Source organism: Perissodus microlepis, chromosome 19 (genome assembly GCF_051167445.1).
Source record: "Perissodus microlepis isolate ML-2025 ecotype Zambia chromosome 19, ASM5116744v1, whole genome shotgun sequence".
Taxonomy (NCBI): domain Eukaryota; kingdom Metazoa; phylum Chordata; class Actinopteri; order Cichliformes; family Cichlidae; genus Perissodus; species Perissodus microlepis.
Window position 1 is genome coordinate 23,094,750 of NC_140479.1, and position 12,014 is coordinate 23,106,763.

The window sequence follows — 12,014 nt, forward strand, 5'->3', positions numbered from 1 at the left end:
GTACAATCGCTTGCTTTGGAAAACCGCATATAACAAATAAAAGAAAAATTAAGCGCACTTGTTTCTTCAATTTATGCCCACAATGCAACATCATTCCTACAAATCCTCAGGACTTAAGGTGTGACACATTTAAATGAAAGAAAATACTAATTGGATTTGGCTAAATAGTACTTTAGTTTTGTTTTGTCTAAAAAAAAAAAAACTTGTATTTTTCCATTTTTTTACAATTAAATCATGAATGCAAAGTTTGAACACTATGTTTTATTGTAACTGAGCTTCTGAATCAATAAGCCAACTGAGTAATAACAAAATGTAAAAAATAAATAACTTTTACAATTATTATTAAAATTTCACAGCCTCGTTGCAAATTTCAAGTATTTTTTAAACTTTAGCTTTAAAAGGGTCTCAAAGACAAATCGTCACATCTATAAATATATAAAAACACAAATTCAAGTTTTTCAGCCAACAGAAAATATCGTGAATGAAACTGTGTCTATTTAATCATGTTTGATACAACTTTCCCTCCTCCTTACCTGAGCTATCTTCAGTAATTGTATGAATGGAATTAACTAATTCTTTTTGCATATAACTGTTTAATTAACTAGCTGTCCTTGGTTGATTATCCCCTTGTTTTTATCCCCATTTAACTTGCTACGTTGTTGTAATAGGCGTTTTTTGTCCATAGGGTGGCAGTGGTGCATCTTTTTAAACTTTCCTGGTAAAATGTATTTGCCCCAAAGCAGGTGTTAATAAGAAGATCAATATAAAATTTGAACCGAGGACAAACTCTTTCATCCGTGAGTGCTCTGTTGTGTGTAGAAAATTCAGCAATATTTATGTAACCCTGACAACCCAAACACCAATTACTAAGTGTAAACTTGTAGTAAAAATTAATTAAGCCAACCTCCGGGAGATTAGGCTTCTTGTTTTATTATTTTCATTCCCCGTCTCTGAAAACCTTATAAACTCCTACTTAAACCAGAGCGAGGATACAGTTCCCCTCTCTTGACACCTGCCTTCTTTTTGGGCAAATACAGTGAGCGCAGCGTTTTATCCTGACTGATTGGAGAAGAGAGTGCAGATTGACATGAGTAATAAATGCATGTGTGGGCTACAAACAGAGTAGGATTGTTTTCTATTCTGGTTGTTGATGCGGCACGCTGGCATGTATTGATTAGGTTGTGAGAGTGTTCTGTTCTCTGAATCATTGCGTTTCCATCTCCCTCCCTCTCTGTCCATGGTCAGAGCTTCTTCATCATCGCAGTTTTATTACACGATGATACGGCTCCCTTCATTTCCTGTCTCACCAACAGCAATGCAACAACATAAGGGGAAAAAGGGTCTGCTTTTTGTGCCTGGGTGGATGAATGCGCATGAGAAAGCACAATCTGTCCTCTCCTCCCAAAGAAAGATAATAAGTGGAGTAGTTTTAGTCTTGTAATGACAAATTATCGGGTTTTTTTCTCCATTTTAAACTTCCCAGTAATCTCTTCCTGTTTATCGACTTAAAACTTAGCCTCACTCTTCTCTGCTCTCTTTTCCAGACTCTTCATTAGACAGCTCTTTGTGAGATCCCCCTAATGTAAATTATTTAATTATTTGCTACAGCCACTGAACCTATTATACGGAGAGCTATGTAGCACAGTCAGTGAAGTGAGAGTTACCATAACACCAGGTTTTTTGTAAGAAAACTGTCCTGGAAAAAGAGGCTAATTAGGGGGCTGATCAACAAAAAGCTTGTTTATTTTTCCAGGAGAGGGAACAGAATGACAGGAGAGAGAAATGGGCCGCTTGTGATAATAGAAGAAGATTGCTTGAAAGGACGAAAGAGAGGTAGAAATGGCTTGGTTGACTGTAATTATTGTGCTTTATCACAGGTGCACGATCTCCATTGATAACACACAAATGTGTATTGATTATGTCACACGAGCTGGGACTCATATGCTGGTCTGTTTACTTGCTTTCACCATGAAAGGGAACTGTGATTGTTCAGCAGGTTGATTAAGTGGGTCATTTGGAATGAATCAGAATTAGTTTTGTGATCCTGTAAGTGCAACCAACAGCTCACAATTTCCCCTTTCACAGCAGGTTCAGTGCCTCAAACCAAAACCTGAATTTTTCTTCTTAATGTTGTAAAAAAGTGTCCAGTTAACTCGTATAATAGACAGAGTTTAATAATAACTAATGATTAAATGCAAAGTGGTTACAACTTCATGGTTCACTTTTATACCCTCATCCAGCCCTAACTATAAGTTCTATCAAAAAGCAAAGTTTTATGTATAATCTTAAAATTAGTGAGTCTGTCTCCTAAATCCAAACTGGGAGCTGGTTCCACTGGAAGAGGGGCCTGAAACGTCCCATTCTACTTTTGTAAACTCTAAGAACCACAAGCAAACCTGCAGTCAGAGAGGTGTTGGGATAATAAGCTGTCTTTAATATATGGTGTGCCCTAATTATTTGAGATTTAGCATGAGAGGAGAAGGGTTTCAAATTGAATTTTTAATTTAACTGGAAGTCAGTCAAGAAAAACTAATATGGGTGAAACATGCTCTCGCTTTCTAATCCCTGTTAGTATTTGTACTGCGGCATTTTGGATCAACTGAAGGTTTTACTAAAAAGTCTTTAGTTGATCCTTTACTAAAAAGCTTAAAAGGAAAGACAGTAGCTATGGCAAAACGATAATGTGTAAACCAGAGTATTGCATCAGGGCATACTTATGCTTAGCACGATGCAGCGCTCTCACACCATGAATAGTGGTAGCACCCCGCTGCCTTCAGTTTGCTTCAGCAGATGACTGGCTTGATGATTTTGAAAAAACAACATGTACCACCTGCTTCTGCAGCATCGTCCTCTTCTGGTTTCTTCAAGGTGACCTTTAACTCTTTTCACCTGTAGCTATTCTCCGCAGTCACTTTGTTGTTTCGTGCCATCTCCACTTGGTCTCAACTCATATTCTGCAGGCTATGGCTCATGCTGCGCCAGCGTCGACCTTTTTTCCTTTCCCGTGGGTTTTGGAGAGCTCTCCAGATAGCTTTTCCCTTGACTTTACCCTTTGCGTTTGTGTTTCTGCCTGATATCTGTCTTTTACAGAGATTTTATACTCTACAGTTTTTATCAGCCAGCCTGAAAAGTTCACATAACATATTTTGGTTGATTTTATATCTAAAAAATGTAGCTTTAACAAACAAACAACGCGATAATAATAATACTGACGCTCACATTGATACAAAAATCAAAAGTCAGGAGGTGATTTTGATAATATGATAAAAAATTATAGACTGGACCTTTAAGTAATGATGATAGCATGTGCCATATAAACAGAAAACAACAACAACATTGTCAAGACATTGAAAAGAAAGGAATCTTAAATTTAAACAAATTTAAATATTAATGTTTGTAATTTGTGGAAGTAAAATGGACATTTTCAGCTAAGACAATGCAAAACATTTTCTCCAGAAATGAGTTTGATTGCAGGAAAGTAACATACATAGGTTTGGGGGCTTTTTTTTGTCTCTTTACACCACCGTGGCACGGCGTGGTTCGTGGCGCGGCTGCAGGGGAGGCGGACACACCTGACTTCGATCGGCTCACCATGCCTCCCATATTAAATGTGTCAGGACTGGAGGAGTTTTGTTGTTGTTGTTGTGTATGTGTGGCTGGCAGCTGAAAAGCTGCAGCTGAGTATTGGACCAAAGAGCAGCAACCAGGAATAAAAAGTGTGTAAACCAGTGAAATATGTGGTCGGGTCTGTCATTCCTTTTACAAACACCAAAGTAGATTCCAAATCAAACAATCAATATGAGATCGACATGCAGCTTTAATTAATAAAGATACTGACACTAATAATGGTTGCCAGAAACATTTTGAATCCTCTTTCGGAGGAAAAGATAGGGATGAACTTTGGAGCTGCAGACAAATGCATGACAGAGATTGCAAGAATTTAGAAATATATCTGGTTATAAAACATTTAAAACGTCATCACATACATGAAGGATAAAAACAAAAACAGTCTAAATGGACTTGATTCAGGTTAAACACATGCACTATCCTACACAAGACAAAAGCAGAATGATTTTCATATCGCTTTATGTCCCACACTTGGGTCTATGATCATCCTCTATGACCATTCATGTCATGATAGTGAAAGCCATTGTAGCTATTGATGTACACAATCAGTCTATTAAATGTGTAAAGGTTAGCACACTGGCTAGTGTATATATAGTGTAGAAATATTGGGTTTATTTAGCCATAGTCTATGCTACACAGCAGCAGTAGTTGTATGTAGTCAGTGTCAAATATATTCCAGCTACATTACCTCTCGACGGGAGGACTGCACGACCATATTCACATTTTTGATACTATTGATGCAAGGGAAGAATGCAGCTGATTCCATCCATCCATTCTCTTACTACATTATACTGTATGTACTTAAAACAAAAGAAGAAATTCCATTTTATTTACATAGCACCAAGTCACCAAAAAAGTCACCTCAAGGCACATTATATTGCAAGACCCTACAATAATAGAAATCCTAATATTCCCATGACCCCCTTGACTGTGAATTCGGTGACAGCGGGAACGAAAAACTCGTTTTAACAGGAAGAAACCTCAGAAAGAAGTAGACTCAGGTAGGGAGCGGCCATCTGCTGTAACCAGCTAGGGTTGAGGGGAGGCAGACAGAGTTTAAAAATAACTAATGATTAAATGCAAAGTGGTTATTGCAGCAAAATACTATCACACAAGACCAGAGGCACTTTTCTTTCTTTCTTTCTTTTTTTATTACCAGTTATTCTAGTTAGATTTTTCATAGTTTACTGAGCAAACCTGCATGTTACACAAGCAAAGACTGATATCTGGCAGCATGTGGTGCACAGTGCAACAAGGTTTCCTACTTTATTGCAGAATCTCCTTGTCAGTTTAATGGAAAGACGAGTATCTACATTTCCAAAAGCATCACCATCTGAATTGCTAAGTAAATCACATACAGTAATACTGTTATACCACCCAAGCATTGTACCTTCTTTCATGTGTTTGTAACTTGCCAGCTCTTCTAAAAGGGGCGGTCAGTTTGAAGCCACAGCTGTCATCTCAGTGTTACGTTCACACAGACACTGACACTGTCAATCTTTGTTTGCAATGAAAGAGATACGTTTTGTTCAACAGTTTACGTTCCTGCTGTCCCGAGTCATTTCTCCGACTGCTTCAGCGAAAGAAGAGAGCGCTGCTCTCCACTGGGATGAAAACTGCCAGTTCTTCAACCCCATGGTGGACATCACGAACAAAGTTGAATTCCCTTTCATTATGCAGATCAGTCCTTTCTTTTATTTTTTTGCCTCTGGCTCCCTTTATCTGTTAAAACAAAAAAAAATTGGAAAAGAAAGACTGATCAAAAAGCCTGTAACAGCTGCAGCTGTCAGTGCCATAAAATGAGAAATAGAAAGAAAGAGCAAAAAGGCGATGGCTCAGAGTAAAGACAGGAAGAACATTTTAATCAGATTCAACTGCTAAGACTTAACATAAAAGTTTTTCTGTCTTCTTTTCACAACAGTCAGTTGATTGTTTGGCACTCTTGAGACAGTTCAGTGTTTTCTTACGTGTATGTGACATTACTTGTTTACTTACATGGACGAAAGTACTGGGTCACATACACATTACACATACAGGAGCAGGTTGGCTGTGGAAACATGCCGTGAAGCTTGTACAGTTCTGCAGCTGATGTTAATGCCAGAGGAGATCTGGACCAATACAGACTTTCACACACTATGTGTCATGATGACTAGGGTGGACTCAAGCGCAGGAGTCAGAACTGTGCAGACAGAGCAGGGTTTATTTACAGCACCAGGTGGAATATTTACATATGTACAGTGAGAGGGAGAAAAGGGGTCCAGGGATTCCGGGGGCAGCTCATTAAATAAATGTTTACATCTTCATGACATATGTTCACGTCTTTGCCCAATTCCATAAGTTACTATGCATAAAAACCATTCAGTGTCACAATACATCATGTTAGTACCTGAAAAAAATAATCTGCCGCTCTTAACTAGGTAGCTAGCATTAGCTAAGTTTCTCCCTCCTGCTGGCTGAATTTATGATCCCTTCCTTTCACGCTGATTTTGGGTTGTGGAGCCACAATTGACTTTATGAAATGTCCTCTATGAAATGTCCCCACTTTTACTATCAAATGTTTAATTTGGGTGAAGCACATTGTTCCAAACTTCCTTAAAAACATTCATATTGCTCTTCTCCAGGGACTATTAGTCATATCTCTTTAAATTCCATCATCAGAAATGTAAACAATGACAAGATTTGAAGTTTCGGGCATTGTTCCACTTTCCTTCAAGTGTTTAATTTGAAATAAACCGATGCTTTCATGGTTTCAGTACACACTAGTACCAAGAGCAACGCACGAGTGTGCAAATTAAAAGAGACAGCTAACATTTAGCTTAACCCTGATTCTTTGAAAAATGCACACAGCAGACTTTAAGAGAACAGCAGCAAATCAAATATGCTCCAGTCAAGTAGTGCAAGTCTGCTTTGAGTAATTTCCTTAGAGAGAGAGCTTGTGATGGTTTATCTGTGGCTGCTGTGTTGGTGGGAAACGACTCGTTGAAGGTTGTGTTACCATAGAAACAAAACAGGATAAAGGACAAGACAGGATGCCTTGCATATTTCACCTTGAATGTTGCCTTTGAATGTTTTGTGATCCTAAACACCTTGTAAAATATTATTCCAGCTAGGATCGACTTTAGCATTTATAATTGTCTCATTTCGTTACTTGACTTTTAGATTTAATGGTACCTTGACAAATGAGTGGGGAAACGTGTGGTTCATGATAGTGGCTTTTAAGAAAGCCTCAATTCTCTGGAGTTTCTATCTTGCTTTCATACCCCATATTTCATTAGAGATAAAGCTCGAGTGAAAAGCATGCTTCTGAAATGAAATACCACTGTCTCATTCAGTGAGTCAGTGGCTCCTCTGACTCCTCTCTTCTGCACCGCTGACTCTCTCAGAGCGACTTTGCTTTCCCGTTTTCCTCTATCCTATTCACATTTCTTCATCCTATCTCCTCCTCACACTATCCTCTGCATTCTCTCTCAGCCTCTGCCCCGTCCTCTCTGCTTGGGAGTTACTCAGGTCAGAAAATGAGCCAGCTGCCCAGGCTATAATCTGGGGAATACAGGCAGCTGAAGACCAAGACAGAGGTTGACAGAAAGGCCAGCTTTTCCTGGTTGATAAAAGGCTGTACTCATGCCTCAAGTCAGATACCATCCAACCTGACCTATAAATGTGCTTGACCGTTAGAAAGAGAAATGCATCTTCATATCTAGAGAGACTCTATCGCCCAGAATGTGAAGTTCAGAATAACTTTGTAGAAGTAGAAATTTAAATTTGACTTTAAGACTCCGACCGACAGAAGAGATAATGCTGTATATTGGTTATTTTGAGGTTAACAAAATTCACCAATAACAGGAGAATAATAGGAAGCCTTTTTACATCAATCATCTGTCTGCAAATAAACAGCTCTTTGAATGGGTAATTGCATAATTGTGTGTGGGTGTTGTGGATTGCTAATGAGGGTTTTGTTAATTCATGCTTAAAACCTTTTATCACTGCAGTGAAATTGTTTTGTGGGAGTTTTTCACCTAAGCCCTGAGCACAGATTCAGGACTGTAAAATGTGATTCTTGCAATTCACTTAATTAGCCTTTAATGGAGTATTTCAAAATATGCAGAGAAAAAAAAGAGTTTTCTTTTGTCATTCTGCACTAATTAGTCCCTCAGTTATTTTTCAGGCAATACAGCAAGTATGGAAATTACTTACCATTTTATCTCGCTCCATGGTTGCATGGCAGCACTGTACAAAGACTGGAAATTAGGATGATTTTTTTTTCTGTCAAAGTTAGGCAGAGAGGCAGTTCTTGGAGGATTTGTGTGCCCTTTAGGTAGCGCAATGATCTGATAAGTGTGTGTGTGTGTGTGTGTGTGTGTGTGTGTGTGTGTGTGTGTGTGTGTGTGTGTGTGTGTGTGTGCACAATTTGGCTGCAAATGGTTAGGGCTGTTCAGAATATTTCTTCCTGAGATGTCTTGTGTGCATGCTTTAAAGTTGGAAGAAAAGAAGATTTTCTGGAATAATAACGTTCAATAAATTCATTATTTCTACCTCAGTTATTTGAATTACTAATTTTTACTAGTAGCAGGTGTTTATAGGAATGGAAATCTTGGCCTGTCAGTATGCTACAATTATGTAGCATGCTTCAAATATATCTGCATGACATGGTAAGTAGCAAATAAAAGAATGTAAATATGATATCTTCTAGGATATCTTCTTCTGAAAAGAAAGCCTAAGGGAATAATGAATTTCCAACTGCTGCTGCCTGAGGAAAAAGAGGACATTTTTATTCCAGGATGAGTTTTCCGGAGGAGCAGCAGCAGCAGCGATGAAGTATTTATTGGAGCTGTCACTATCCAGCGTAGGAGGATCACTGCGGTTGGGTCGTCCACTCATCATTGCAGTTGCAGGCATTATGTCCTATTATAATTAAATGAGAGCTGAAACTATAGCAGCTATTAGCAAAGACAGACATAATAGAGGCTATTTATCTATAATAATGCCAAAAGCCATATATTTTTGGAGTGATCATTAATATCAGTATTTATTAATATGAATTTCTATAGGTGAAGCTTTTTTCATATGAATATCAGAGATTCAACGGCTCTGTACAGACATCATCTAATATTGGCTCTGAATAATACATGCTATTATGAAGATTATTGCTTTTGGTTGTCGCAAAATCTTTCTTTGTATTTATAAGGAGACCCAGTCTAAGAATGACAACACCAGATTAGTGAAGCTATTTGTTAATTGTGTATGTATACAGTTTCATCTGTGAGCAGAAAATAAAAAATAAAATGCTTCATGCTGTTTAGGTTCACCCATGGTTCATCTGCTCTAAACTAGGTAGATAATCTTGAACAGACAACCCTTGTGTTGTGTGTGTGTGTGTCTGTATATATGTGTGGTATTCCTGACTTCCCTTCGCCCTTCCACTTTCTCTCTCTCCTCTCACCTTAAAACCCAGCATTTTCTCTGCCAGGAACTCCTCATTGTGATTAACATTGTTGGGAGCACAAGCCTACACACTGTCACTGGAGAATTTTTTTGTATTTCCTTAAGTGCATCAATCCTTCACTGTGTGTTTGTATCTGTGACCTGTATTAAGTATTAGTGTCCTTTGCTGTTGTTATGGTAGCTGACATTACTGTCTGGCATTGCCGTCACTGCGTAAACAGGTGGGTAGATTTAAAAAGGGGGTTTATAAGGTTAATGTGTACTTCCTTGGTGACTGTCCAATTCCTTCATGAAAGGCTTTACCTGCCATGTGTTTGTTAATTGCTAAAACCTCAGTGACCAAAATGTTACAGTGACCTTTAGTCACCTTTAATATCATGACCTTTTCCTGTCCTGCATCTCAGAATCATCCAGAGGAGAGAATATCAAAGGTTAATTGTTGCATGACAATGTAAACCTGCAAGGTCCACATTAGCGTATCCACTACAACTTAAAGGTAGGTAGATTTTGGATATCTCCGTTCTGAAATCACAAAGGGAATTTTTTATCATTGAGATAGCAACAGAAATAATTTTTCTTAAAGTCTGTGAATTGCCAACACTTAAAAATGCCGTTACACAACTGCATGTGTAATTGCTGACATTAGGGACAATATTCTTCACTGAAGCTCATTTTTTCTGTAAGGTGTATGTCACGCTCCTGGGTCATTTGACCCAGCATTTTGAGTTTTAATATATTTTGATATTTATGGTTTATGTTTAAGCTCATAAGATTATCTAAGTTAATTTCTATTTTGCCTATGTTGCCCTGTTATAGTTCATTGTTTATTAGATTCCCCTTGTGTCTTCACGCCTGTGTTTAAGTCTCCCTTGCCCTTCATGTGTGTCATGTGTGCGTCTCATTATGTTTCCTGTTTTATTTTGAAGAGGCCTGGTGTCTCATGTTCATTGTGTTTAGGTTTACTTCCCTTGTGGCATCATTATGTTGATCCTAATCAGCTGTTTCCCCATGTTTCCACTTGCCCTCATCATCTCCTGTGTGCATTTAGTCGGTGTATTTTCATTCCTTCCTGGTCAGGTTGTCTGTTGAGTTCTCATCGTGTTTCCATGCTTTCATGCCTCCAGGTTTTTCCATGTTTTTCCATGTTCAAGGTTTTGTTCTTTGTCTATTGTGTTTAGCATTTAGTTTTTCCCAGTGTGCATCTGCCTTTTGTTTTGTACCTTTTCCCAGCCACAAATAAATGGCTCGTCTTTTGTTAAATTATTGTTTTGTTCCAAGTGTCTGCGTTTGGGTCCTCTTCCTCCTTCAACACAGTCTGCCAGTGCAAACCGTGACAGTGTAGACACAACACTGGCTCATTCCTGTAGTTTAGTTAGTGCTTTTTTTTAAGCTTGAAAGATTTGTAGGTTGGTGTTAAGCAGCTTAACAGACAACAAATATTTTTCTGAAAATGGTTAGGTGTGGGGACTGAACTGAAAATGAGTAAAAAAAGCAGCCAAAGTCCAAAGAAAAAGCCTGGAGAACTACTCAACACGACTTAAATGACAAAAATGCCTGGCTTTTTTGAAGCTTAAGACTTTTGCACAGTACTGTAATTTGTTATAGCTGTGTGTGTGTCTTGCACTGTTACACCGCAGTTCTTTATACTCTAATCCTGCTTTAAAGAATTATCATCATCATGAGACTTTTTGTAACTCTGAAAACCCTTCAGGAGCGGAGAATGAATCGCTGTATCACAGATCTTTGGAAAGCAGTACAAAGAAGTAAAAGATCTTCAAAAAGCTCTGTGAAGGTGTGCTTACTGAAAATTTACTCAAAGATTTGTAGCGTTTGTAGAATCCACATCAAAGGATAAGTGGTCTCCACTGATTGCAAATCCTGGCTTTCTGGGCATAGGAAATATCAGGTAGTATCACAAATAGAATTTGATAGATGAAGCCTCTCAGCTGAATACACACACAGAAACACTCAGAATATTGCCGTTGTGTAACAGCACCCCGAGGATGCTATGTTTATATGTTTTATAAGTGGTGTTAATAGCATCGTTTGTTGTTAATCTCAAAAGAAGTTAGGCCCTCAGTACAATTGTTCTTTTTATCACGAGAGATTTAAGAGCGTTTGTGGCATTCAGTAATTTTCTCATTTTAAGGCTGGTCATGCTTTTGTGCAGTGTGCCTGTCTCCACAGGGAGAAAAACAATTGAAGCGCACAACTAAGACAAGCTTAATACAAGATTAATAGTTTATCCTCATGGTGGTTTGCACTATGCTAAGTATCAGTCTGTGTTTTGCTTATACTCTATTTATGTACCAGCTTTCAGTGAGACGGGATGCTGGAACATTAAGACAATGACTGGCTTTACAAGGCAATCCAATTAAATTAAAAAAACAAACTAAGAAAACCATTTTAACGAAAGTCAAATTCTATACACGGTTGAGTTTTGGATGTCATACCATAACCATGGCATTTTGTTGTATCCAGAAAACCAACAGTATCTTATTGTAAAAAACTGATCTTGTACAATTGTACAGCTCAAAGATAAGAGAGGGAGAGGGTTTTTGTTCACTTTTTGTACTGATTTTCCCATTTTTGAATTTAGCCCCTTCAGCTATTTATCATGTTTTTGGCCCATCTGCCGTACACCGGTGTTCCCTCTGTGCCCATTTTCGTGCTTGGTTAACCTTCAGTCTGTGCAGTTTCTTGTGGATTCAGCAAATCGTTCTTTCCCCCTACTCCCTGATTTTAACTCTTTGTGTACCCTTTATATGAATTTGAAAGTCTCATTTGGTGTTGTATGGTAAACTGGGTGTCTGGCATAACTGCCACCAGATAACTTACAGTGCTGATGCCAATACTTGACAATGCAATCCACTTGAAATAAACCAAGAATAACTTACCTGTGCCATATGGCAGAGTTCTGCAGAGATGTGTCTGAAGCTCATACA